The sequence below is a fragment of the Oncorhynchus mykiss genome, chromosome 19 (genome assembly GCF_057628025.1).
Source record: "Oncorhynchus mykiss isolate SJ-2025 chromosome 19, ASM5762802v1, whole genome shotgun sequence".
Lineage (NCBI taxonomy): Eukaryota > Metazoa > Chordata > Actinopteri > Salmoniformes > Salmonidae > Oncorhynchus > Oncorhynchus mykiss.
This window is the reverse complement of record NC_143040.1, coordinates 67,742,487-67,766,514: the sequence shown is the minus strand read 5'-3', so window position 1 is coordinate 67,766,514 and position 24,028 is coordinate 67,742,487. Positions and strand designations below refer to the sequence as shown.

The 24,028-nt window shown below is 42.4% G+C and overlaps 1 pseudogene; it reads left to right on the top strand.

Moving 5' to 3' along the window:
• The first annotated feature begins 4,444 nt into the window (after positions 1-4,444).
• On the top strand, positions 4,445-13,097 carry LOC149975301 (uncharacterized; annotated as a pseudogene).
• The last annotated feature ends 10,931 nt before the right edge of the window (positions 13,098-24,028 follow it).

Here is a 24,028-nt window from a genome sequence, read left to right as displayed (position 1 = left end):
AACAGTCCCTTTTTTTTCTTTCGAGAAACAGTCAATTAACTCCAAAGAAATTCTGAGGTTATTGACTTAATAACATTTGAAACATGGCATTTCGCTCTTAAGATAAATCTATGCAAGTTCGAGTAGTCTATATGACAAGATACTTAAGTAGGCCTTACAGATGCACAGTACTCAGAATGAGCTTCAATCTGCCCATTGCCATTGGATTTTCACATGACAGATTTAACACTGGGTTTAGCATCTGTATTGTACTGTATCTACTGTACATTCAGTCTGTAAATAAGCTGTGAGGGTTGATCATGAAGCGTTGAGGCTAATGCCGCTTCATCCTCAGCCCGCCCATAGCTTTGTCTACTCTGTATTAAGGTTGGACCTGAAACGACACCCATGGTAATTTCCTGTGGCAGATTTCTTCTCAGTGAGTAGTGATGCGAGCGAAAATGGTTTATTTATGTCCTGGATACAGCTCAAGACGGAGCGGAAAGATTTCCCTAATAAGGGATACAAGAGGTTCCCGAAGGCAAGATGTTGCTTATGAACACGAGATAGGAAGATAAAGCGCCAGGAGTATTATTAAAAGGCATGCTATGAGAATTGTGATGATTGTTCCCAAATGAGCAACAAGGTATATTGTATATTTCAGTAAGGGAAGGGTGAACTGTGAACAATATTTCACAATGAATCATCACATCGGACCATCAGTCTAGGATAGAGAGTAATGGTTAATAATTCAACTGTTCCATTTTTAATACCATTAGACATATAGTTAGTTAAAGTAATTGTATGCAGAACTGCAGGGATTTCATCCAAGTATAGTTCCAGTTCATTTGACCTGGCACTGACAGTTGGCGAGCTATTGTTCCTCTGCCCTTGTATCCGTAAGAAGATAATGCCATTTTGCTGATGAATTTTGTGCATGGTGCCATTTAAAAAACAGACTAGGAAGGTGCGTTGCTATGGTTACTCCATCCATCTGCATGAGGATGTTTACCTATCTTATCTCACAATGAAATAACATGTTGATTTTTATATGTGTAAAAAAAAAAAAAGAAGTTCTTACAAAATCTAATTTGAACTTTTTTTTTTTAGTTTAGACTGACAATCATCAAACTGTTATTTTCAATGTAAATGTACTAGTCACTAACAAAGGTATTTTCAGTCTAGACCAGAGGTATTCAAATCCTACCCTGGAGCTCTGAAGTACTGCTGGTTTTCTCTTCTACCTGATCATTAATTGCACCCACCTGGTTTCCTAGTTGTAAACCAGTCTCTGATTACAGGGGAATCACCCACCTGGTGTCCCAGTTGTAAACCAGTCTCTGATTCCAGGGGAATCACCCACCTGGTGTCCCAGTTGTAAACCAGTCTCTGATTACAGGGGAATCACCCACCTGGTGTCCCATTTCTAAATCATTCTCTGATTCCAGGGGAATCACCCACCTGGTGTCCCAGTTGTAAATCAGTTACAAGGGTCTAGACTCTCCTAATCTCTAGACTCTCCTAATCTCTTTTCCAAATTAATAATTTAATAACATGCCAAGTGAATCCCACCTGTATGAGATATATTACACTTAGACTACTAGTCACTACTGGGTATGCTACTGATAGACTACTAGTCACTATACTGGGTTGGTCTACTGATAGACTACTAGTCACTACTGGGTAGGACTACTGATAGACTACTAGTCACTATACTGGGTAGGACTACTGACAGACTACTAGTCACTATACTGGGTAGGACTACTGATAGACTACTAGTCACTATACTGGGTTGGTCTACTGATAGACTACTAGTCACTATACTGGGTATGCTACTGATAGACTACTAGTCACTATGCTGGGCAGGACTTCTGACAGACTACTAGTCACTATACTGGGTAGGCCTACTGATAGACAACTAGTCACTACTGGTCAAATTAAACCATGCAATTGTGTTTTCCTACTAGCCCTGACTTTGCTAATAACTACATTGTTGAGGGAAAATAAACTTGCTACGATTGTGATATGTTATTGTCTCACCTAGCTATCTTAAAGAGGGATGCAGTACTGTAAGTCACTCTGAATATGAGTGTCTCTAAACAAGAGTGTCTCTGGATAACAGTGTCTCTGGTTAAGTGTCTCTGGATAACAGTGTCTCTAAACAAGAGTGTCTCTGGATAACAGTGTCTCTGGATAACAGTGTCTCTAAACAAGAGTGTCTCTGGATAACAGTATCTCTGGGTAACAGTGTCTCTGGATAACAGTGTCTCTGGGTAACAGTGTCTCTGGATAACAGTGTCTCTGGGTAACAGTGTCTCTGGATAAGTGTCTCTGGATAACAGTGTCTCTGGTTAAGTGTCTCTGGATAACAGTGTCTTTAAACAAGAGTGTCTCTGGATAACAGTGTCTCTGGATAACAGTGTCTCTGGATAACAGTGTCTCTAAACAAGAGTGTCTCTGGGTAACAGTGTCTCTGGGTAACAGTGTCTCCGGATAACAGTGTCTCCGGATAACAGTGTCTCCGGATAACAGTGTCTCTGGATAACAGTGTCTCTGGATAACAGTGTCTCTGGGTAACAGTGTCTCCGGATAACGGTGTCTCCGGATAGCAGTGTCTCCGGATAACAGTGTCTCTGGGTAACAGTGTCTCTGGGTAACAGTGTCTCTGGATAAGAGTGTCTCTGGGTAACAGTGTCTCCGGATAACAGTGTCTCCGGATAACAGTGTCTCTGGGTAACAGTGTCTCTGGGTAACAGTGTCTCTGGATAAGAGTGTCTCTGGATAAGAGTGTCTCTGGGTAACAGTGTCTCTGGAAAGCAGTGTCTCCGGATAACAGTGTCTCTGGATAACAGTGTCTCCGGATAACAGTGTCTCTGGATAACAGTGTCTCTGGATAAGAGTGTCTCTGGGTAACAGTGTCTCTAAACAAGAGTGTCTCTGGATAACAGTGTCTCTGGGTAACAGTGTCTCTAAACAAGAGTGTCTCTGGATAAGAGTGTCTCTGGATAAGAGTGTCTCTGGATAAGAGTGTCTGGGTAACAGTGTCTCTGGATAACAGTGTCTCTGGATAACAGTGTCTCTGGATAACAGTGTCTCTGGATAACAGTGTCTTTGGGTAACAGTGTCTCTCGGTAACAGTGTCTCTGGATAACAGTGTCTCTGGGTAACAGTTTCTCTAAACAAGAGTGTCTCTGGATAACAGTGTCTCTGGATAAGAGTGTCTCTGGATAAGAGTGTCTCTGGATATAAAAGTGTCTCTGGATAAGAGTGTCTCTGGATAAGAGTGTCTCTGGATAAGAGTGTTTCTGGATAACAGTGCCTCTGGATAACAGTGCCTCTGGATAACAGTGTCTCTGGGTAACAGTGTCTCTGGGTAACAGTGTCTTTGGGTAACAGTGTCTTTGGGTAACAGTGTCTTTGGGTAACAGTGTCTCTGGGTAACAGTGTCTCTGGGTAACAGTGTCTCTAAACAAGAGTGTCTCTAAACAAGAGTGTCTCTGGATAACAGTGTCTCTGGATAACAGTGTCTCTGGATAACAGTGTCTGCTATATGCACATGTGTGTGAGAGGAAAGTCTACAGAGTGACAAAGTTGTAAATGTTTAGGAAGAATATGAACTTGAATATTCTGTAAAAAAAAAATTCTCCCCTGTAATTCTTGAATTAGGTTTATGCATCTTGGCTGTATCACATCCGGTCATGATTGGGAGTCCCATAGGGGGCAGTGCACAATTCCCCCAGCGTCGTCTGGGTTTGGCATGTAGGCCGTCATTGTAAATAAGAGTTGGATCTTAACTGACTTGCCTAGTTAAATAAAGGTGAATATATATATATATATATATATATATATATATATATATATATAAAAACACATTTAACCAGGGATGAACAACTTTGATGAGGGTGTGGGCCCCCACCAATTATTATTGTTTTGCCATTGGGCAGAGAAAAATGTTTGCATTTTTTAATGTGATATCTGAGGGACCACCAGCCGGTAATTCGATCATTATAAATGAATTTAGCAATACCATTTTTTTGCTGACATGGCTAATTGACTGACTATCAGTGACTTACACAACATGATAAAAACTGCTGATGCACAACCAAATATTGAAATTGCACCTTGTGTATTCTACTATTATCATTTGCAACAGTAAATTGAGACCCCGATTGAGTTCAATTAGTTTTTGGTGGAAATTGATCTGAGGGTGTTATGCTACCCGCAGGCCAACAGTTGCCCATCCCTGATTTAAACCATTTTACTTGAGAAAACACTGCATCCGCTAACTCAGGGGCGTGATTTTACGGGAAGACACGCTTCTTTCTGGTGGGCGTGCCTCAAGAGGTAAAAACAATGAGCTCAGCCTTGCTTTCTCTCTGACCACGACCACAAAATATATCTATCATCCGATTGAATTGACAGCTTTTGGTGTGTTTTCCTACAACCGTTGAAAGACCTGTCCACAATGCGCAGCCCTCTTTGCGCCGCGGCATTTTTATATATTCTGGTCTTTTCTTTAACATTTTTTTATGAACAGTTGGCACTTCAGAGTTCATAAACTTAAATTTACCAATGGAACTCTTGAGGATAATTTTGTTATGGAGTGTAACGGATGTGAAATAGCTAGCTAGTTAGCGGTGGCGCGCTCTAAATAGCGTTTCAATCGGTGACGTCACTTGCTCTGAGACGTTGAAGTAGTGGTTCCCTTTTGTGGAGCGGGTAACGATGCTTCGTGGGTGACTGTTGTTGATGTGTGCAGAGGGTCCCTGGTTCGCGCCCGGGTATGGGCGAGGGTTATACAGGAGCATAACGCATTAGTTCATGAACTCAACGAAAGACGCAAGGAAATCCTCCCTTTCCTCATCTATTCTGGGGCAGAGAGGTTGTTGATGAATCCGTACCTTTTGCACAACATCAATCATTTGAAAGTAATAATTTGGATATTAGTTTGTAGAAGGAGAGTGAAGTTTCCATTGAATCTATTAGAACGAATAAGGATCATATTGTCTGTGATCAGCTTGCTGATATGAAAGCTGTGAATATCCTTGTTTCGGGTTATACCAAAATAGTGCTCAAATTTGTGCTATCGGAGGGACCTTCTGTTGCTTTGAAGACTGTGTACGGCAAAGGAACTGAATAAGGATAAAGAATAAGGATCATATTGTCTGTGATCAGCTTGCTGATATGAAAGCTGTGAATATCCTTGGTTCGGGTTATACCAAAAAAGTGCTCAAATTTGTACTATCGGAGGGACCTTCTGTTGCTTTGAAGACTGTGTACGACAAAGATTTTAAAGACCCCTTGGGCTGTCACAAGCTCCTGTCTTTCAAACTGAAAAAACTGGGGAAAAAATTGTTTTGCTGCAGAAACTGCAACATCCAAACATCATCAAGGTACCTGAAAATGGTATTAATTGAATAAATACATAAATGGCCTAAGGAATAGAATATAAGTTTATTGATATCCAGGGGGTATCGACAAATCAAGGTGTCAGAGGCTTACACAAACACACAACATAGCCCCGCCTTTAAAAAAAACATGACCTACAGTGTTAGAAAACTAGAAACCTCAAGCCCATCAGTGTGACTTAGTTGCCTATTTAAGGAGCTATCCCCTTCTCTATGTCTATTATGCTCTGCTGCATGTGTAAAATGGATGAAAAGCCTCAATGTGCATCTGCAGGACTTTCCTAATGTATTTCCTCTTGAACCTCTCCTGACCTTGGCTCTCAGTTCTGCTTCAGCAGCTGTAGGAGATACAGTGTCCCTCTGTTGGCTACTCTGCCCATTGCTCTAAAAATCCACCAAGTCTATTTAATCAATCCATTACAGTCTAATTTGCAATGTGATTGTAAGCAGTCGTAACTGCAGTTGTAGGCTACTGTGATGACTACCTTAATGAACACACTTGGCTCCCGAGTGGTGCAGCGGTATAAAGTACTGCATCTCAGTGCTTGAGGTGTCACTGCAGACACCCTGGTTCGAATCCAGGTTGTATCACAACCAGCTGTGATTGTGAGTCCCATAGAGCGGCGCACAATTGGCCCAGCGTTGTTTGGGTTAGGCCGGTGTAGGCCTTCATTGTAAATAAGAATTTGTTCTTAACTGACTTGCCTAGTTAAATAAAGGTTAAATAAATAAAATAAAACAGTTATCTATTCACTGTAACAGACCAAAGTAATAGAGCACATTTTGCTAGTTTGTCCTGAGAACGTGTTGAAACAGTTATGCTGCTTTCTCATAATTCTCTCCTGATAGTGCAGTATAACCTATTTCCCCCTGTAGCTCTGAGGCCACTGTGAGGACAGTAAAGGGGCAGGTGGTATCACAGCCGTCTTGGAGCAGGTCATCCCACTGCAGATGATCCAGCTACTACAGAGCCCTTGGGAGGAACGCTTTCGGGTACGAAGAACACTAGGCACTAGTCTCTCTTCCTCTCTCTCTCTCTTCTCTCTCACGCTCTCTCTCAATTCAAAGGGCTTCATTGGCATGGGAAATACAGTTGAAGTCAGAAGTTTACATACAGTCGTGGCCAAAAGTTTTGAGAATGACACAAATATTACTTTCCACAAAGTTTTCTGCTTCAGTGTCTTTAGATATTTTTGTCAGATGTTACTATGGAATACTGAAGTATAATTACAAGCATTTCATAAGTGCCAAAGGCTTTTATTGACAATTACATGAAGTTGATGCAAAGAGTCAATATTTGCTGTGTTGACCCTTCTTTTTCAAGACCTCTGCAATCCGCCCTGGCATGCTGTCAATTCACTTCTGGGCCACATTCTGACTGATGGCAGCCCATTCTTGCATAATCAATGCTTGGAGTTTGTCAGAATTTGTGGGTTTTTGTTTGTCCACCTGCCTCTTGAGGATTGAGCACAAGTTCTCAATGGGATTAAGCTCTGGGGAGATCCTGGCCGTGGACCCAAAATATTGATGTTTTGTTCCCCTGAGCCACTTAGTTATCACTTGCCTTGTGGAAATGTGCACTATCATGCTGGAAAAGGCATTGTTTGTCACCAAACTGTTCCTGGATGGTTGGGAGAAGTTGCATTCGGAGGATGTGTTGGTACCATTCTTTATTCATGGCTGTGTTCTTAGGCAAAATTGGGAGCGAGCCCACTCCCTTGGCTGAGAAGCAACCCCACACATTAATGGTCTCAGGATGCTTTACTGTTGGCATGACACAGGACTGATGGTAGCGCTCACCTTGTCTTCTCCGGACAAGCTTTTTTCCGGATGCCCCAAACAATCGGAAAGGGGATTCATCAGAGAAAATGACTTTACCCCAGTCCTCAGCAGTCCAATCCCTGTACCTTTTTCAGAATATCAGTCTGTCCCTGATGTTTTTCCAGGAGAGAAGTGGCTTCTTTGCTGCCCTTCTTGACAACAGGCCATCCTCCAAAAGTATTCACCTCACTGTGCATGCAGATGCACTCACACCTGCCTGCTGCCATTCCTGAGCAAGCTCTGTGCTGGTGCCCCGATCCCACAGCTGAATCAACTTTAGGAGACGGTCCTGGTGCTTGCTGGACTTTCTTGGGCGCCCTGAAGCTTTCTTCACAACAATTGAACCTTGAAGTTCTTGATGATCTTGATGATCCGATAAATGGTTGATTTAGGTGCAATCTTACTGGCAGCAATATCCTGATGTCAGCTGGTCCTTTTGTGGCAATGCTGAAATGCAGTGGAAATGTTTATTTGGGATTCAGTTCACTTGCATGGCAAAGAGGGACTTTGCAATCAATTGCAATTAATCTGATCACTCTTCATAACATTCTGGAGTTCATACACATTGCCATCATACAAACTGAGGCAGCAGACTTTGTGAAAATGTATATTTGTGTAATTCTAAAAACATTTGGCCATAACTGTACACCATAGCCAAATACATTTAAACTCAGTTTTTCACAATTCCTGACATTTAGTCCGAGTAAAAATTCCCAGTCTTAGGTCAGTTAGGATTACCACTTTATTTTAAGAATGGGAAATGTCAGAATAATATTAGAGAATGATTTATTTCAGCTTTAATTTTTTTCAACACATTCCCAGTGGGTCAGAAGTTGGGAAGTTCACTCACTCAATTAGAATTTGGTAGTATTGTCTTTAAATTGTTTAACTTGGGTCAAACGTTTTGGGTAGCATTCCGCAAGCTTCCCACAATAAGTTGAGTGAATTGTGGCCCATTCCTCCTGACAGAGTGGGTGTAACTGAGTCAGGTTTGTAGGCCTCATTCCTCCTGACAGAGCTGGTGTAACTGAGTCAGGTTTGTAGGCCTCCTTTGCTCGCACATGCTTTTTTCAGTTCTGCCCTCAAATGTTCTATAGGATTGAGATCAAGGCTTTGTGATGGCCACTCCAATACCTTGACTTGGTTGTCCTTAAGCCGTTTTGCCACAACTTTGGAAGTATGCTTGGGGTCATTGTCCATTTGGAAGACCCATTTGTGGTCAAGCTGTGTTGAGATGTGCTTCACAGTTGGGATGGTGTTCTTCAGCTTGCAAGCACCCCACTTTTTCCTCCAAACATAACTGTGGTCATTATGGCCAAACAGTTCTATTTTTGTTTCATCAGACCAGAGGACATTTCTCCAAAAAGTACGGTGTTTGTTGCAAACCGTAGTCTGGCTTTCTTGTGGCGGTTTTTGAGCAGCCCCTTCTTCCTTGCTGAGTGGCCTGTCAGGTTATGTCGATAAAGGACTCATTTTACTGTGGATATAGATACTTTTGTACCTGTTTCCTCCAGCATCTTCACAAGGTTCTTTGCTGTTGTTCTGGGATTGATTTGCACTTTTTGCACCAAAGTACATTCATCTGTAGGAGACAGAACACGTCTCCTTCTTGAGCGGTATGACGGCTGCATGGTCCCATGGTGTTTATACTTGCGTACTATTGTTTGTACAGATAAACGTGGTACCTTCAGGCATTTGGAAATTGCTCCCAAGGATGAACCAGACTTGTGGAGGTCTACACATTTTTTTCTGGCATCTTGGGCTGATTTAATTTGATTTTCCCATGATGTCAAGCAAAGAGGCAATAAGTTTGAAGGTAGGCCTTGAAATGTATCCACAGGTACACCTCCAATTGACTCAAATTATGTCAATTAGCTTAAGCTTCTAAAGCCTTGACATCACTTTCTGGAATTTTCCAAGCTGTTTAAAGGCACAACCAACTTAGTGTATGTAAACATCTGACCCACTGGAATTGTGATACAGTGATTCATAAGTGAAATAATCTGTCTCTAAACAATTGTTGAAAAAGGACTTGTGTCATGCGCAAAGAAAATATCCTAACCAACTTGCCAAAACTATTAACAAGAAATTTGTGGAGGTGTTGAAAAATGAGTTTTAATGTCTCCAACCTAAGTGTATGTAAACATCTGACTTCAACTGTATGTGTTTACATTGCCAAAGCAAGTGAAATAGATTATAAACAATAGTGAAATAAAAAATGAATAGTAAATATTACATTCACAGAACTTCCAAAGGAATAGAGATATTTGAAATGTCGTTAAGGCTGAAAGTAAATTTAAATAAGTATACAGTAAATTTAAAGAAGTATACAGTAAATTTAAAGAAGTATACAGTAAATTTAAATAAGTATACAGTAAATTTAAAGAAGTATACAGTAAATTTAAAGAAGTATACAGTAAATTTAAATAAGTATACAGTAAATTTAAATAAGTATACAGTAAATTTAAATAAGTATACAGTAAATTTAAATAAGTATACAGTGAATTTGGAAAGTATTCAGGCCCCTTGACTTTTTCAAAATTTTGTTACGTTACAGCCTTATTCTAAAATGTATTATTATTATTATTTTGTAAATCATGAATCTACAAACAATACCACACGATGACAAAGCGAAAACAAGTTTTTAGAAATTTTTGCAAATACATATATTTACCGGCTACAAAGGGAAGCACAGCCGCGAGCTGCCCAGTGACACGAGCCTACCAGACGAACTAAATCACGTATATGGTCGCTTCAAGGCAAGACACACTGAGGCATGCATGAGAGCATCAGCTGTTCCGTACGACTGTGTGATCACGCTCTCCGTAGCCGACCTGAATACCTATAAACAGGTCAACATTCCCAAGGCTGCGGTGCCAGACGGATTACCAGGCCGTATGCTCCGGGCATGTGCTGACCAACTGGCAGGGGTCTTCACTGACATTTTCAACATGTCCCTGATTGAGTCTGTAATACCTACATGTTTCAAGCAGACCACCATAGTCCCTGTGCCAAAGAAAGCGAAGGTAACCTGCCTAAATGACTACAGACCCATAGCACTCACGTCCGTAGCCATGAAGTGCTTTGAAAGGTTGGTAATGGCTCACATCAACACCATTATCCCAGAAACCCTAGACCCACTCCAATTTGCATACCGCCCAAACAGATCCACAGATGATGGAATCTCTATTGCACTCCACACTGCCCTTTCCCACCTGGACAAAAGGAACACTTATGTGAGAATGATATTCATTGACTACAGCTCAACGTTCAACACCATAGTACCCTCAAAGCTCATTACTAAGCTAAGGATCCTGGGACTATACACATCCCTCTGCAACTGGATCCTAGACTTCCTGACTTCCTGACGGAGGGTAGGTAGCAACACATCTGCCACGCTGATCCTCAACACAGGAGCTCCCCAGGGGTGCGTGCTCAGTCCTCTCCTGTACTCCCTGTTCACCCACGACTGCATGGCCAGGCACGACTCCAACACCATGATTTAGTTTGCAGACAACACAACAGTGGTAGGCCTGATCACCGACAACGACGAGACAGCCAATAGGGAGGAGGTCAGAGTCATTGCCGGGTGGTGCCAGAATAACAACCTATCCCTCAACGTAACCGAGACTAAGCAGATGATTGTTGACAACAGGAAAAGGAGGACCGAGCACGCCCCCATTGTCATCGACAGGGCTGTAGTGGAGCAGGTTGAGAGCTTCAAGTTCCTTGGTGTCATCATCAACAACAAACTAGAATGGTCCAAAAACACCAAGACAGTCGTGAAGAGGGAACAAAGCCTATTCCCCCTCAGGAATTTTTTTTTTTTTGGCATGGGTCCTTAGATCCTCAAAAGGTTCTACAGCTGCACCATCAAGAGCATCCTGACTGGTTGCATCACCGCCTGGTAGGGCAATTGCTCGGCCTCTGACCACAAGGCACTACAGAGTGTAGTGCGTCCGGCCCAGAACATCACTGGGGCCAAGCTGCCTGCCGTCCAGGACCTCTACACCAGGCAGTGTCAGAGGAAGGCCCTAAAAATTGTCAAAGTCCCCAGCCACCCCAGTCATAGCCTGTTCTCTCTCTTTAACCATATCTACATGTACATACTACCTCAATCAGCCTGACTAACCGGTGTCTGTATGTAGCCTCGCTACTGTATATAGCCTGTAATTTTACTGTTGTTTTATTTATTTACCTACCTGTTGTTCACCTAATACCTTTTTTTGCACTATTGGTTAGAGCCTGTAAGTAAGCATTTCACTGTAAGATCAACATATGTTGTATTCGGCGCACGTGACAAATAAACATTGATTTGATTTTTATTCTGAAATTATTTGGAAAGGCACACACCTGTCTATATATAAGGTCCCACAGTTGATAGTGCGAAAACCAAGCCATGGGGTTGAAAGAATTTGAGCTTCGAGACAGTAGAGCTCCGAGACAGGATTATGTAGAGGCACAGATCTGGGGAAGGGTACCAAAAAATGTTTGCAGCATTGAAGGTCCCCAAGAACACAGAGGCCTCCATCATTCTTAAATGGAAGACGTTTGGAACCACAAGAGTCTCCCTAGAGCTGGCCTCTTGGCCAAACTGAGCAGTCGGGGGAGAAGGGCCTTGGTCAGGGAGGTGACCAAGAACCCAATGGTCACTCTGACAGAACTCAAGAGTTCCTCTGGAGAGATGGGAGAACCTTCCAGAAGGACAACCATCTCTGCAGCACTCCACCAATCTGGCCTTTATGGTAGAGTGGCCAGACAGACGCCACTCCTCAGTAAAAGACACGACAGCCCGCTTAGAGTTTTCCAAAAGGCACCTAAAGGACTCTCAGACCATGAGAAACTAAACTAGTCCCTGAATATCCATGAGTAGCCCAGCCAGATGCCGGACTTGAACCCGATCGAGCATCTCTGGAGAGATCTGAAAATAACTGTGCAGCAACACTCCCTGTCAAACCTGACAGAGCTTGAGAGGATCTGCAGAGAGGAATGGGAGAAACTCTCCAAACGTGTGGCAAGCTTGTAGTGTCATACGCAAGAAGACTTAAGGCCGTAATCAATGTCAAAGGTGCTTCAACAAAGTACTGAGTAAAGGGTTTGAATACTTATGTTAATGTGATATTTACGTTTTTTTGTAATACATTTGCAAAGATTTCATAAAACCAGTTTTTGCTTTGTCATTATGGGGTAGTGTGTGTAGATTGTCAAGGGGTCATAATACTTTCATAATGCACTGTACATTGTTGTAACAATGTGCAAATAATTTAAGTACAAAAGGAAAAATACATATGGGTTGTATTTACGATGGTGTTTGTTCTTCACTGGTGGCCCTTTTCTTGAGGCAACAGGTCACAAATCTTGCTGCTGTGATGGCACACTGTGGTATTTCACCCAATAGATGTGGGAGTTTATCAAAATGTGATACGTTTTATTATTCTTTGTGGGTCTGTGTAATCTGAGAGAAATATGTGTCTTGAATATGGTCATACATTTGGCAGGAGGTTAGGAAGTGCAGCTCAGTTCCCAACTCATTTTGTGGGCAGTATGAACATAGTCTGTCTTCTCTTGAGAGCCAGGTCTGCCTTCAGCGGCCTTTCTCAATTGCAAGGCTATGCTCACTGAGTCTGTACATAGTCGTAGCTTTCCTTAATTTTGAGTCAGTCACAGTGGTCAGGTATTCTGCCACTATGTACTCTCTGTTTAGGGTCAAATAGCATTCTAGTTGGCTCTGTTTTTTTGTGAATTCATTCCAATGTGTCAAGTATTATCTTTTTGTTTTCTCATGATTTGGTTGGGTCTAATTGTTTTGCTGTCCTGGGGCTCTGTTTGTGAACAGAGCCCCACGACCATCTTTCATAGATGAACCTGGAGAAGATCCCCTATCTGTAGGTGATGGGTTTGTTATGGAAGGTTTGGGAATTGCTTCCTTTTAGGTGGTTGTAGAATTTATCAGCTCTTTTCTGGATTTTGATCATTAGCATGTATCGGCCTTATTCTGCTCTGCATACATTATTTGGTGTTTTTCGTTGTACAAAGAGGATATATTTGTGTAATTCTGCATGCATCGTCTCAATTTGGTGTTTGTCCCATTCTTTGTTGGTGAGCGGACCCCAGACGTTCACAACCATAAAGGGCAATGGGTTCTATGACTGATTCAAGTATTTTTTTGACAGATCCTAATTGGTATGTCGAATTTGATGTTCCTTTTGATGGTGTAGAAGGCCCTTCTTACCTTGTCTCTCAGATCGTTCATAGCTTTGTGGAAGTTAGCTGTGGCACTGATGTTTATGCCGAGGCACGTATCGTTTTTTTTTTGTGTGCTCTAAGGCAACGGTGTCTAGATGGAATTTGTATTTGTGGTCCTGGCAATTGGACCTTTTTTGGAGAACCATTATTTTTCTCTTACTGATATTTACTGTCAGGGTCCAGGTCTGTCAGGGCCCAGGTCTGTCAGGGCCCAGGTCTGTCAGGGCCCAGGTCTGTCAGGGCCCAGGTCTGTCAGGGTCCAGGTCTGTCAGGGTCCAGGTCTGTCAGGGTCCAGGTCTGTCAGGGCCCAGGTCTGTCAGGGCCCAGGTCTGTCAGGGCCCAGGTCTGTCAGCGTCCAGGTCTGTCAGGGCCCAGGTCTGTCAGGGTCCAGGTCTGTCAGGGCCCAGGTCTGTCAGGGTCCAGGTCTGTCAGGGCCCAGGTCTGTCAGGGTCCAGGTCTGTCAGGGCCCAGGTCTGACAGAATCTGTGCAGAAGATCTAGGTGCTGCTGTAGGCCCTCCTTGGCTGGGGACAGAAGCACCAAATCATATCTCTCTCTGCCTCGCTCTCTTTTCCCTCTCACTCTGCTCTCTTTCTCACTTCGCTCTCTCTGCTCTCTCTCTCCCTTGCTCTGTTCTTTCTCTCACTTCTCTCTCTCTTGCTGTCTCTCACACACAGGCACACTCAATCTCTCTCTCTCTACTGCACTCCTCCTCCACATCCCTGGAGAAAGTGCTAATCAGGAACAGCCCGTCCCCTGGCTCCCACTGGGGCATACCTGGGGTGGATGATGGGGGAGAGGGAGCTGCTGCTTGGAGGATGACGTTCTTAGCCTGGAGTGGATTAACCCAGTCCCCATCTTCATTCCAACTGGGCCTGATAAAATACTCTGAAGGACAGATGTCGGTGCTCAGGGGGGGATCTTGAATGTCGGCCTCCTCTCTCAAGCCTTAAGCCCTCTACTATTTTCTAGTGTGCGTAGTGTCCCATATATGTCTGTCTGTGTGTGACACTGATTCTCTGTGTGTGACACTGATTGTCTGCGTGTGTGCATTTTGTGTGTGTGAGAGGACATGCATGGATGTGCATGCGTATACGTCCAGAAGTGTTCCTGTTTGCAAGTACAGTATATGCTCATTAGAATACAAGAGTCATCAGGGGTAGTAATTTGGGGATCTGTGAAGGTGAGAAATGAGTAACAGTAAGGGTGAGGTGCCTGGTCCCTCAAAGCTTATTTGTCACATACACAGATTAGTAGATGTCAAAGCAAGTGTTGCAAAATGCTTGTGTTTCAGTAAATGTCTAACAGTACAATACTAAATTAATAATCTCAATTAAATAAAAAAATAAATAAAAAGATAAGATTGCAAAAAACATCAGAACGAGCAATATCAGAGTCCAGAATATAAATATGTGACCGACCGCCTCGACTTGAATATAAATAATATTACAGTGCCTTCGGAAAGTATTCAGAACCCTTTGACTTTTGCCACAATTTGTTACCTTACAGCCTTATTCTAAAATTGATAAAATTATTTGTATTCCTCATCAATCTACACACAATACCCCATATTGACAAACAGGTTTTTGCATATGTATTAAATATAAACAACAAATACCTTAATTACATAAGTATTCAGACCCTTTGCAATAAGACTCGAACTTGAGCTCAGGTGCATCCTGTTTCCATTGGTTATAGAAACAGGATGCACTTGACAAACCTTGAGAAGACCTGCATCCAACTTGACAGAGATTGATAGGACCTGCAAAGAAAAATGGGAGAAACTCCCCAAATACAGGTGTGCCAAGCTTGTAGCGTCATACCCAAGAAGACTCGAGGCTGTAATCGCTGCCGAATGTGCTTTAACTTCTTATGGCTGCAGGGGCAGTATTGAGTAGCTTGGATGAAAGGTGCCCAGAGGTGCCCAGAGTAAACTGCCTGCTCCTCAGTCCCAGTTGCTAATATATGCATATTATTATTAGTATTGGATAGAAAGCACTCTGAAGTTTCTAAAACTGTTTGAATGATGTCTGTGAGAATAACTAAACTCATATGGCAGGAAAAAACCTGAGAAGGAATCCAAACAGGAAGTGGGAAATCTGAGGTTGGTCGATTTTCAACCCAGCCCCTATTGAATACTCAGTGGGATATGGATAAAGTTGCACTTCCTAGGGCTTCCACTAGATGTCAACCATCTTAAGAAACTGGTTTGAGTATTCTACTGTGAAGTTGGACTGAATGAGAGAGTAATGAGTCAGAGGTCTGCCAGCAGTCATGTGCTGATCACACATTTCACATGAGAGGTAGCTGCATTCCTTTGCTTTTCTGAAGACAAAGGAATTATCCGGTTGGAATATTATTGAAGATTTATGTTAAAAACATCCTTAAGATTGATTCCATACATCGTTTGACATGTTTCTACGGACAGTAACGGAACTTTTTGACATTTCGCGCTTCATGACTTTGGATTTGTTTACCAAAAAATCATGGCCATTTTGCCTTCTTCACCACAGTATTGGTGTGGAGGTACCATTTCAGGTACTCAGTGAAGTTTTTAACCTTCTCCACAGCGGCCCCATCAATGTGGATGGGGGCGTGCTCTCTCTGCTGTCTCCTGTAGTCCACGATCAGCTCCTTTGTTTTGTTGACGTTGAGGGAGAGGTTATTTTCCTGATACCACTCTGCCAGCGGTATGGTTGCGCTTCACAAAATAGATGGCATCATGAGAAGGGAAAATGATGTGGATATATTGAAGCAACATCTCAAGCAGTTAAAGCTTGGCATCAAATGGGTCTTCCAAATTGACAATGTTGTGGTAAAATGGCTTAAGGACAACAAAGTCAAGGTATTGGAGTGGCCATCACAGCCCTGAACTCAATCCTATAGAAAATGTGTGGGCAGAACTGAAAAAGCATGTGCGAGCAAGGAGTCCTGAAAACCTGACTCAGTTACACCAGCTCTGTCAGGAGGAATGAGACAAAATTCACCCAACTTATTGTGGGAAAATTGTTGAAGCCTACCCAAAACTTTGACCCAAGTTAAACAATTTAAAGGCAACGCTACCACATACTCAAGTTAAATTTTGGAACCCCATAGACCGAGGATATACAGAGGAGATGCACTGTCCAAGACCTAAAGTAAAACAGATACACCTAATGTCTCCCCTTTTTTCCAGATTATTTGTTCTACTGATTGTTCCTAACACTGTGTTTCTGGAGCTCAACCCTGTCACCCTTTTGTTTCCAGCTTAAGTTTTCACTTTTAAAGTGAGCCTCTGTCTGCCTCACAAATTCCCCAACAGAAGCGCTTGTCCCCCAACTATTGTGCCACCCAACATTTCCAACACCGGCCTTGTAGGTTTAGGTGAAAGAATACCAATGGAGTAACATGACACCCCTGCCACCTTCCTCTCACTGTGAATGAGTTGACTTCCGTCCTGATGTTGGGTTGGAGCGATGCCAGGCGCTCATAATTCACATCTCATGCTAATGTTTAGCAGATAAGTTTGGCCCAGGCCCCACAACATCTCTGAAAGACTCTGGTGTTTCTCCCCCCCCCCCCCCCCCCAATCCATCCCATTAGATTATCCAATCATGAGAGGCATCAGCAATACTGGAAATATGGAATCCAGATGCTGGCCCTCGTACAACCACCAAAGCTGCATGCTGTCGGTGTACAGCGCCAAGGAGGCGGCCTTCATCTGTAACTCCCATCCTCAGTGCACTAGCTTCAGCCTGAACAACCAGAGGATGTGGACAGATTAGTGTCACTCATTTTCACCCTTGAGACATTGACTGAACCGTGGTTGTCATCAGGGTTGGAATTGGAAAATTATGCTTTGGGAAGTGAACAAAGTAAAATGCCTAATTTCACCTTTTAAAGTCACCTTTTTACAGATCAAAATTATTTCAATTTGGGAACGCCTTGTTGTGTCACGCTCGCTATCCTCAAACTCCCTGTCATACATCGACCAAGGCGCAGCGTGCATGTAGATCCACATCTTTTAATGAAAGTGAAACCGAAACAACCAACCAACAAACAGGTAAACAGCAAAGACCGAGGTGCACACAAACACACACAGAAAAATAATTACCCACAAAACACAGGTGGGAAAAGGCTACCTAAGTATGGTTCTCAATCAGAGACAACGACAGACAGCTGTCCCTGATTGAGGACCATACCCGGCCAAAAACAAAGAAATACAAAAACATAGAAAAAATAACATAGAATGTCCACCCTAGTCACACCCTGGCCTAACCAAAATAGAGAATAAATAGCCTCTCTATGGCCAGGGTGTGACACGTTGACTCCCCTTAATGCTGAGTACTTTAAACCTGATTATCAAATGATAATGCGCCTTGTGGCTTGCCGTATTAATACAGGTTTGTGCGTCGAGGGCTGCGCATGGTAACAAGCATATAGGTGCTTACATCACAGCAGTCGGCCTAGATGATCACAACCATTTCGTTCCCTCGTAATGGTCTTTGATTTGAATGCCAAGTTAAGTTAATACCAATTGTCATTGCATTGTTTGTGTTTCATTTTGTGGGTGTGAACCTGTAACTTTTTTCAATGAAAGAGATTCTGTTCAATGATTACGTTCTGTTCTGGACTTTTAATATGCTCATTTAAATGTTTTATATTGTTGTTTAATATTTTAAAATGCTTTGATATATTGTGTTTTGGAGTCTGTCTTTTTGATAGCGTCACAATAGGAATTGATCCCGTCTCTACTCCAACCAGCCAATCACACTTCACACTAATGTGTGGGCATTTGTATGCATTCCTTCCGGCACCCTCTCCTCTCAATCTGTTACCCGTTTCAACGGGGACAGATCCCACGACATATGGTGTTCCGTCAAGTTTACACAAAGCCCAAGGAATGCGTGCCACCTTGCCAGGTCATTATAGGGTTTACATGTAAATGCTCCTTGTTTTCAGGCCCTTTCTCATGGAACAGGTCCATAATACTAAGGAGCCCTGAGAACATTTCTAAGTAAATCTCCTGGTAGCACACAAATGGGACCAACCATCTGCCCTGTTTGGGAGAGCTCCCGTGAGTTCCATTGAGAGGAGGAGTTATTGAATGCAGATATGCAGAGCCAGAAATAAGCCTGGTAGAAGCAGGTTATGGAGGGCTACGGGAGTGTCTCATTGTCCCTGGTCCCATACTGTCTAGGTTAGAACTGGTTGGCATGATAAGGCATTGGGGAGAAAATACTAATTCAATGACTGACTGAATCACTGCGTGTGATTCAGTTGGTAGAGCATGGAGCTTGTAACGTCAGGGGTTGTGGGTTCGATTCCCACGGGGGACCAGTACAAAAAAAGTATGAAAATGTATAAACTCACTCTCGATAAGAGCATCTGCTAAATTATTAAAATATAAATGTAAACTACTTTCTGGACTGAGCTTTCATATAGTACTGGATATACATTTGAAAATGGATTTTAAAGAACTGATTTTAGCATTAAAAGACTCCAAAAAATGTCAGATCATTTCAGGTCCAGTACCATCGTTGGGCCGCGGGTGTGAAAGATTCAGCAGACTGCTGGCATTACACATCTGTCTAAAAGACTAGTGCAGCTCTGCTGGAGTCTCTTTTATCGATAACTTTGACACCTTCCGGAAACAGAAGATACTCTACAGGAATGACGGAGTCCATCCAAGTCATCTTGGCTCCTGGACTCTGTCTATGCACTTCAAGGCTGCGTTGAAACAACGACTGGTAAATGATCTAAGACCAGCTCAGTTAATCCCTATCATTGTGAAAATGAGTCGTCATAATGCTGCATCAAATGTGCGTGATCTTAGGGGCATTGACAAACACAATGTAAGTCATTTAATTTATGTACCCCTAATTGCACCAAATACATCTGTTTATCCTACAGCTATTGTAAGCAGTAAACATGAGCCTATAAACCAGAGTTACACTGTTAGCACTGAGGTGATGTGCACTAGTAGGAAGACCACTTTATGCAGCTCACCCTGCACTATCAGCTCCAATGTAAATAACATGAGTAAGTCTACCTCTGATAAGCTTCCCAGTAAAGCATTAAAAACAATCAAGCAACCCAGAAAAGTGCTAAAAATAGCCCTTATTAACATATGTAGCCTAAGAAACAAGGTCCATGAAGTCAATAATTGCTTGTAACAGATGACATTCATATTCTGGCTCTGAAACTCACTTAGATAATACCTTTGATGATCCAGTGGTAGCAATACGTGGTTATAACATCTACAGAAAAGACAGAAATGCCAACGGAGGCGGTGTTGCGGTCTATATTCAGAACCACATTCTTGTAAAGATTAGAGACAATCTAATGTTAAATACTGTTGAAGTAATATGGCTACAGGTTCCTCTGCCTCACATAAAGCCCATTATTGTTGGAAGCTGTTATAGACCACCAAGTGCTAACAGCCAGTATCTGGATAACATGTGTGAAATGCTTGATAATGTATGTGATATCAACAGAGAAATATATTTTCTGGGTCATTTAAATATTGACTGGCTATCATCAAGCTGCCCACTCAGGAAAAAACTTCAAACTGTAACCAGTGCCTGCAACCTGGATCAGGTTGTCAGTCAACCACCAGAGTAGTTACAAACAGCACAGGAATTAAATCATAGACATGTATTGATCACGTTTTTTACTGACGCTGCAGATATTTGCTTTAAAGCAGTATCCAAATCCATAGGATGTAGTGATCACAATAGAGTAGCCATATCTAGGAAAACCAAAGTTCCAAATGCTGGGCCTAATATAGTGTATAAGAGGACAGGCTGGGCCTAATATAGTGTATAAGAGGACAGGCTGGGCCTAATATAGTGTATAAGAGGACAGGCTGGGCCTAATATAGTGTATAAGAGGACAGGCTGGGCCTAATATAGTGTATAAGAGGACAGGCTGGGCCTAATATAGTGTATAAGAGGACAGGCTGGGCCTAATATAGTGTATAAGAGGACAGGCTGGGCCTAATATAGTGTATAAGAGGACAGGCTGGGCCTAATATAGTGTATAAGAGGACAGGCTGGGCCTAATATAGTGTATAAGAGGACAGGCTGGGCCTAATATAGTGTATAAGAGGACAGGCTGGGCCTAATATAGTGTATAAGAGGACAGGCTGGGCCTAATATAGTGTATAAGAGGACAGGCTGGGCCTAATATAGTGTATAAGAGGACAGGCTGGGCCTAATATAGTGTATAAGAGGACAGGCTGGGCCTAATATAGTGTATAAGAGGACAGGCTGGGCCTAATATAGTGTATAAGAGGACAGGCTGGGCCTAATATAGTGTATAAGAGGACAGGCTGGGCCTAATATAGTGTATAAGAGGACAGGCTGGGCCTAATATAGTGTATAAGAGGACAGGCTGGGCCTAATATAGTGTATAAGAGGACAGGCTGGGCCTAATATAGTGTATAAGAGGACAGGCTGGGCCTAATATAGTGTATAAGAGGACAGGCTGGGCCTAATATAGTGTATAAGAGGACAGGCTGGGCCTAATATAGTGTATAAGAGGACAGGCTGGGCCTAATATAGTGTATAAGAGGACAGGCTGGGCCTAATATAGTGTATAAGAGGACAGGCTGGGCCTAATATAGTGTATAAGAGGACAGGCTGGGCCTAATATAGTGTATAAGAGGACAGGCTGGGCCTAATATAGTGTATAAGAGGACAGGCTGGGCCTAATATAGTGTATAAGAGGACAGGCTGGGCCTAATATAGTGTATAAGAGGACAGGCTGGGCCTAATATAGTGTATAAGAGGACAGGCTGGGCCTAATATAGTGTATAAGAGGACAGGCTGGGCCTAATATAGTGTATAAGAGGACAGGCTGGGCCTAATATAGTGTATAAGAGGACAGGCTGGGCCTAATATAGTGTATAAGAGGACAGGCTGGGCCTAATATAGTGTATAAGAGGACAGGCTGGGCCTAATATAGTGTATAAGAGGACAGGCTGGGCCTAATATAGTGTATAAGAGGTCATACAATACGTTTTGTAGTGATTCATATGTTGATTATGTAAAGAATATTTGCTGGTCTGTGGTGTGTAATGAGGAGCAACCAGACGCGGCACTTGACACATTTATGAAATTACCTATTACAGTTATTAATGAGCACGCAGACATTAAGAAAATTACTGTAAAAACTGTTAAATCCCCTTGGATTGATGAGGAATTGAAAAATTGTATGGTTGAGAGGGATGAGGCTAAAGGTATGGCAATTAAGTCTGGCAGCCCAACTGATTGGCGAACGTACTGCAAATTAAGAAATCATGTGACTAAACTAAATAAAAATATACTACACTATGAAGCAAAGATACATTATTAAGGAATGATAGTAAACAGCTTTGGGGCACCTTAATGACATTTTGAGAAAATAAGCCAACTCGTCTCCTTCATTTATTGAATCAGATTGCTCATTCACCACAAAGCCTACTGATATTGCAAACTACTTTAATGACTTTTTCATTGGCAAGATAAGCAAACTTAGGGGGGACATGCCAGCAACAAACGCTGTAAAGTCAGTGTAGAAGAGGTGAACAAAAATATTGTTGTCTATCAACAATGACAAGCCACCAGGGTCTGACAATCTGGATGGAAAATTACTGAGGATAATAGCAGACGATAGTGCCACTCCTATTTGCCACATCTTCAATTTAAGCCTACTAGAGAGCGTGTGCCCTCAAGGTTGGAGAAAAGCTAAAGTAACCCCGCTACCCAAGAATAGTAAAGCCCCCTTTACTGGCTCAAATAGCCGACCAATCAGCCTGTTACCAACCCTTAGAAAACTTCTGGAAAAAAATAGTGTTTGACCAGATACAATGCTATTTTACAGTAAAAAAAATTTTACAACAGAATTTCAGCCTGCTTATAGGGAAGGACACTCAACAAGCACAGCACTTACACAAATTACTGATGATTGGCTGAGATAAATTGATGATAGAATGATTGTGGGGGCTGTCTTGTTAGACTTCAGGGCAGCTTTTGACATTATTGATCATAGTCTACTGCTGGAAAAACATGTGTTATGGCTTTACACCCCCTGCTATAATGTGGATAAAGTTACTTGTCTAACAGAACACAGAGGGTGTTCTTTAATGGAAGTCTCTCAAATATAATCCAGTTAGAATCAAGAATTCCCCAGGGTAGCTGTTTAGGCCCTTGCTTTTTTCAATTTTTACTAACAACATGCCACTGACTGAGTAAAGTCAGAGTGTCTATGTAAATGGATGACTCAACACTATACAAGTCAGCTACTATAGCGACTGAAATGACTGCAAAACTTAACAAAGAGCTGCAGTTAGTTTCAGAGTAAGTGGCAAGGAATAAGTTAGCCCTAAATATTTCTAAAACTAAAAGCATTGTATTTGGAACAAAACACTCACTAAACCCTAAACCCTCAACCATAAATTGTAATAAATAATGTGGAAATTGAGCAAGTTGAGATGATTAAACTGCTTGGAGTAACCTTAGATTGTAAACTGTCATGGTCAAATCATATTGATGCAGTAGTAGCTAAGATGGGGAGAAGTCTGTCTATAATAAAGCGATGCTCTGCCTTCTTAACAACACTATCAACAAGGCAGGTCCTACTGGACCTAGTTTTGTAGCACCTTGACTACTGTTCAGTCGGGTGGTCAGGTGCCACAAAAAAGAGACTTAGGAAAATTGCAACTGGCTCAGAACAGGGCAGAACGGCTGGCCCTTGGATGTACACAGAGAGCTAATATTAATAATATGCATGTCATTCTCTCCTGGCTAAAAGTGGAGGAGCAATTGACTTCATCACTACTTATAGTTATGAGAGGTATTGACATGAATGCCCCGAGCTGTGTGTTTGAACTACTGGCACATAGCTCGGACACCCATGCATACCCAAAAATACATACCACAAGAGGTCTCTTCACAGTCCCCAAGTCCCACACAGTACTATATAGAGCCATGACTACATATAACTCTTTTCCACATCAAGTAACTGACACAAGCAGTAAAATTAGATTTATGGAAACAGCGGGGACTGTGAAGCATCACAAACATTGCCACACACACACACACACACACACACACACACACACACACACACACACACACACACACACACACACACACACACACACACACACACACACACACACATATATAAACACACACACACACAATAACAAAAACACTACACATACACATGGATTTAGTACTGTAGATATGTGGTAGTGGTGGAATAGGGGCCTAAATACTGTAGCACTGGGCTTTCTTTAGCAGGGCACAACATTGTTAAACGATGTTGAAGATTATGTATAATAAGGGTCTCAAACTCCTGGCCCATGGGCCACATCTGGCCCGCAATCATTTTATTTGTGGCCTGCGGGTATGACACCACTGATGTAGAATGAACATGCCAGCTTTATTAATGCCTAAATGGCAATGCAAATGGCCCTGGTCTTCAGAGAAGGACCATACAGTTGCTCTGGAAGAACAGTCCTGAATCTGTGAGGTTGGTGAGAGGGGCCCTGTATCATGTGTTTTTACTGTCCCCCAAGTTAACTCCAAGGCAAAGGTTTATTCCGCC